Consider the following 5,570-nt stretch of genomic DNA (forward strand, 5'->3'; position numbering starts at 1 on the left):
ACCCGATTCTTGGTCGTGACCGTGAACAACTACGTCGCTGGTCTGTGTACTCACTATACTATACTTGCACCGTTATGATACAGTGTACTCTTTCCACCGATAAAAGAAACAAAGCTTTGCTGTAAAACAGCGCGCCCTGTTGTGCTGGCAGCAGCTTCGTGTATCTTCTGTTTACTGTGTCTCTCGATTGCATCATTTTCTCTCGTGCTTGATTTAATCTCGTGCTGTTTTGTACGATAACATGCTGTGCGGGCTGGCAGCCTGGGAGCAACCATAGCCTTGCCGTGCAGTGGCCTGTACCGTCGGAGTTCGTGTGAGCCCACTCTCGTGTTTGCACACCGGCAGAGTCGCCTCACGCCGCGTTTCTCAGAACGCATCCCCGCTGGTAAGTGGTGCGTGACCGTGCCTGCTTGTTTACTCCTTGGCTGGGGTGGAAAGGAAAAAAAATTTCCCCTGAGAATTCAGAAGTTCATCCTCTCACTGTGTGGTGGCCCAATACCCTTCACCAAAAATTCAGTTTACTCAAGGGGGGCCCGGCTCAGAAGCGCTTCTAGGTGTCTGGCAAACAAACACCAGTGTTTGAATTCCCACAATAGAGATCCAAGGAATGTAAGTCTCAAATCAAAAATCACACAGTGCATGAGGAAGTAAGTTACTAGAAGCAGGACTAAGCAGAAGAAACTGACAGCAGTAGACCCACGGAGACTGCCGATATTGGAATTATTAGATACCAAACGTAAAATACTATGTTTACTACAATAAAGGAAAGCTTTAGAGAAGGACACAGGGATGACCAAAAACCAAATACGATATAGAAACATGACAAATATAATCATCAGTATCATAAAGTTGACTAATGTTGAGTAGCAGATAGAGTTAAAAGAGAGTAGTAACAAATTGGAACATAAATGTGAAGAAAGTATGCACAACCCAGCACGGAGACAGACACAGAAAATACGAAAGAGTTAAGAGACACGAGGGAGGGAGGGAGCAGGTCCAGCACTCATCCAGGGAAAGCCGGAGAAGGACCAAGTGGAGTGGGTAGGAGGCAGAGGAAATAATGCCTAACAACTTTCTAACACTGGTGAACTACTGTAACCCTCAGATAATGCACAAACCAATTGTAAATAAACTGCAATTCACCAACAAAGGGAAAGGCTTCAGAGAAAAGACAACACCTACAAGAAAGGACAGTCAGACTACAAACTAATTCTTCATTCAGTAATGATATTTGAAGACAGTGGAATAATACTTTCAAAATTCTGAGGAAAAAAACTTGTCAACTTAGAGTTGTATATACGTGAAGTTGTCTTTCAAGGAGGGTGAAAAAAAGACATTTTCAAGCAAACAAAAACCAACAGAGTTTTCAGACAACAAATCATCCCCACACAAACTTTCAAAAGAAATACATTGTAGAAAGAAAACTAACCCTAAAACAATATCTGAGGGATAAGAAGGAATGATGAACCAGAAAGACACATGGTAAATCTAAATAAATATTGACTGTCTATATAGACAATAGTGATAAGTCCAATTAGCGGTGCTAAAGAGAGATTACAATTCTACCCAAGGACAGGCAAACTGGGAGGCAGTCGTGTGAGTTCACGTGTTCTTCAAGTGTTGCTTGTGCTTTTTCAGGACCACCAAGCTCCTAGCTTTCGACGTTGCTGTGTTAAGTACAGATTCACAATCCTCTACAAGCTCTAGCAAAGAAAACTAGAGCATCCGCCCAGGCCTGTCCTGGGTCCCCATCACTGCACAACTCTCCCTTCAGCCCAAGTCTGCTTCCTCCGCTCCCCTCCCGTGGGTGCCAAGGGTGCCTGCTAACATCCTCCATCTCAGAGCCCGCTCCCCAAGGAAGTCAACCTGCAGCGAGTACCTGAAGGGGAAGCCCTGGTGAAAAACCCGAAATGTGGAATTAAAGTTCGGAGAGAAGAGAGTGCTGTGGTTACATGTCGGTGCAATTCCCTTGGAGGTGGCAGTGGAAGTTGGGAGCGGAACGAGACGGCTAACTCAGGAACAATCCAGATGGCTTCCGAGGCTGTCTCCAGCCCAGCCTCCGCGCGAGAGAAGCCCAGGTGACTGAAGAGGACTGAGGAGGCATCAAAGAGGTGTCACAACACAGTGTCATTGAGGTCAAGAGCAGAAAGCTTCAAGACATTTGTTAACGGTTTTAAATGCTTATCTTACAGATAAAAAAAAAGATGTTGCTGTGGATACTTGATGTCTGTTGAGAACATCCGTCCCTCCTTCTCCCAGTCTGTTCCCTAGTTTCGCTGCAGGAAACCGTCTACTTTAATCACACAAATATGCCTTTATTAGGGAAAAATCTGTCATCTTTAAAATATCAGTCATTTGTAATCATTATTTTAAGAAAAGCGTAGTCAGGATTTTTAATTCCGTAGTCTTAGACTGACCGAGGGAGAGGTCAGAAGAAATTAGGTCGGCAAATGTACTGGCCAGATTTAACTCATATTAATCCCCATTCATCTCACCTTTATAATAGATTTCGGTTCATATCTTCCCTTATAAAAAAACTATAAAACCTAAAGTTCTGCCTTGGCCAGGTAGCTAAGTTGGTTAGAGCATCATCCTGATACACCAGTGTTGCAGGTTCGATCCCCAGTCAGGACACATACAAGAATCAGCCAATGAATGTGTAATAGGTGGAACAACAAATCTCTCTCTCTTTCTCTCTCCCCTGCCCTTCCTCTCTCTTTCTAAAATCAATAAATACATTTAAAAATTTTAAAACTAAAGCCCTGAGTTGTAGTGGTTTTTCCACTGGATGTTTGTAACTTCGGCAATGTTGTAGACGCCGAAGGCATTACTGTAGAAGAACATGAGCCTCAACCTGTCCCCCCGCCAAACAAGCCGCAGACTCCATTCCCGTTGCCCTAAGTGAGTAAAGACCAAGGGGCTGACCGAAAACCTGCATTTTTTCTCTTGCTCTCTTGCTTCTCACCGACTTCATAATCTGCCAAAGACTGGTGCAAGTCTTGCATCCCAGAGTTAGAGCCCATGCCCTAGTCAGAAATGGTAAGTCAGAGCTAAGAAAAGAACTTAGCACCCCAGCCAGAAGTTGTAACAGTTTTGGTCACACAGTATCTAACAGCAACAAGAGTGGCCTCTCCCTAACACAGAAATTCGAGCAAGTCACTGTCCATGCCACAGGTTCTCGGTGGTTTTCCTAAGTGTTAGCACCGAGTGTGGGCTTCCTAACACAGCTGATACAGTCAAGCACTGTCCGACCTCTGCCTAACCTCTCCAGGCTTATCTCTTACCTTCAGGTCAGTGAAGTGAACTTGGCCCCCTCATCAGCCCTGCTCATCTCCCCACTGTGAAGCATCCTTCTGTTCTCAGTGTAGACCTTCCGTGGTTTGGAAAGGCTCTCCTGAGCCCCCTGTCCGGGTCGGTGCCTCTCCTCATACTCCCAGGGCATCACAGACAGCGCACGTGACAACTTCGGCTCGCTCGTCCACACCCCCCAGCGGCAAGTGCTCTGAGAAGTGGGATTGGGTCTCTCTTGCTCACAGATGGGTACCTAGCATGGACTGGCCCATAGTGGGAGTTCAGCATATATGTACTGATGGATGAACACATAAAGTTATAAATACTGAGAAGGGTTAGCATTCATTCAGTGCTTTTCAACACTACTGTACCCAGTCACTGGGTGGGTCTCATTGTCTTAGCATTCCAGAGAAATGGTGAAGCTGTTCATAGATAAAAGTTCTGCAGGGTTTTTTTTTAAAGGAAACACGCCAATGGATGCTGATGAGTATGGGCTCACAAATAAATGCTCATAGACACATGGCTGCTTGTCACCTTCCCTTCAGGGGTGCCAGCAGATTCTCCCTGCCTGTGGCTTGACTCCTGGGACCTGCTGGGGCCTCAAGTTTCATGATGACAGTCATTTCTTTGGCTTAAGATTTTATAGCCTCTTAGGTGGAAATAATGCAGATAAAGCAAGACATTTTATCGTACAAATCATTTATGCTGCGGGAATTTAATGAAGCAACTTCCTTGGCCAATCTAATCATGCATACTAATAAGCAATAGAGAATTCTGGAATCTTGCCACGAAAGGTGTCCAATCTCTCAAAGAATATATAACAGTAACAATGAGAAGACAATATCGATACAAACAGCTAACAGTCATTAAACCCTGAGGGGTCAGGCTGTGTTCTGAACACTTTTACATGCACACTCCTGTTTTCCTGCCCAGTAGCCCACCAGAGTGCAAACCGCTGTTGCCCCATCTCACCAGAGGTTAGGTCACTGGCCTGAGTCAGACAGCTGGTGAGTTGGGATTCACACCCGAACCCTCCGGTTCCTGCGCTTGGGCTCTGCATCACAGGCCACTTTCCTCAGTCCACTTTTAGCCAGAATGAAAGAAAATATGTTGCCAAGGGACCAATTGGGTAAAATAATACCAGATTATTTTTGAACTAATTTCAAAGAAGTAAACATTCAAATCCTCCTTTTTAAAAATATAATATTATTTTCCATATATGTCTGCTGAGCCGAGCTCCTTGCTTGGGTCTACATAAACATATCTCGTCTGTGTTGGTGGCTGTGAAGGAGTGAAATATATTCCTGAAATCTCTTAAGAATTTAACCTGAATATTATTTATTTATTTATTTATTTGGTGAGGGACTAGAGCACACCCTACCGGCCAGCCGATAGGAAATACAGCACTTATGCGGGATAAATTGTTCAGATTTGAAGATACTATCAGATGAATATTTAAAAGAAATTTGAAAAAACTCTCTTGTAAACATCCACATATTAAACTAATGTATCTATGAGATACTAAAAAAAATTCTAATGGTTCTAAGTTCTAGAAACAGGATAGAACTAGAAATACAATAACCGCCAATAGTTCCAAATGTGCATTAAGAGAGCATTAGGTAGATGAAAAGTGGCTTAATTAAAAACAAACCACTCTATGAACAACCTCTCTAAAACTCCAACTAGGAGAAAGTAGTTAAACTAACACTTAAAGAAACAGATTGATCAATTAAAACCTGCCTGCTCAGTCCTCTCACAAGCTAAGTATACCACAGATATATTTTCTTCCTTTCTTTTTAAGGGGAAGGTTAGGAAGGAGGAGGAGTATCCCCAGTTACATAAGGGAAAAATGGAAACTGTAAAGAAATCTTTTTCTGTGCGACTTTTCAAACGGCTGCTAAAGCTGAAAGCACAACGCGCGGATGAATCTCGGCTCTTACCAGCCTGCAGGCCATAAGGCAAGCCTCGAAGTTCCTTGGCTGTATAAATGCACGTGCCTGGGCCCGGATGTGTCCGAAACATAAAGTAGCACCCCGAACCAACAGATCTGTAAGAAATGCAATTCTTCATTCCACTGTCAAGTACATTTTTTTCCTGCACACTGCTTATAAATTAGTTTTCTAACAGTGCATAGTCACATTTAAATCGTGAATGGACAAAAGTCAAGGCTTTTGGACTAAGGGTAATGATGCAGATAGTGTGTCTCAATTTAAAGGATTTCTTGGTTTAGAATGAGGAGCACAAAAACTTCTTATCATCAAGAAGAATAAACACCAAAA

General features: G+C 43.4%; 1 long non-coding RNA gene across 1 annotated transcript; it reads left to right on the forward strand.

Moving 5' to 3' along the window:
- Nucleotides 1–240: 240 nt before the first annotated feature.
- On the forward strand, nucleotides 241–2,759 carry LOC128780531 (uncharacterized). Its single transcript, XR_008426449.1, has 2 exons — nucleotides 241–385; nucleotides 1,639–2,759. It is a non-coding gene; the product is annotated as an uncharacterized lncRNA (long non-coding RNA).
- The last annotated feature ends 2,811 nt before the right edge of the window (nucleotides 2,760–5,570 follow it).

This window comes from Desmodus rotundus, chromosome 3, assembly GCF_022682495.2.
Source record: "Desmodus rotundus isolate HL8 chromosome 3, HLdesRot8A.1, whole genome shotgun sequence".
NCBI classification, from domain to species: domain Eukaryota; kingdom Metazoa; phylum Chordata; class Mammalia; order Chiroptera; family Phyllostomidae; genus Desmodus; species Desmodus rotundus.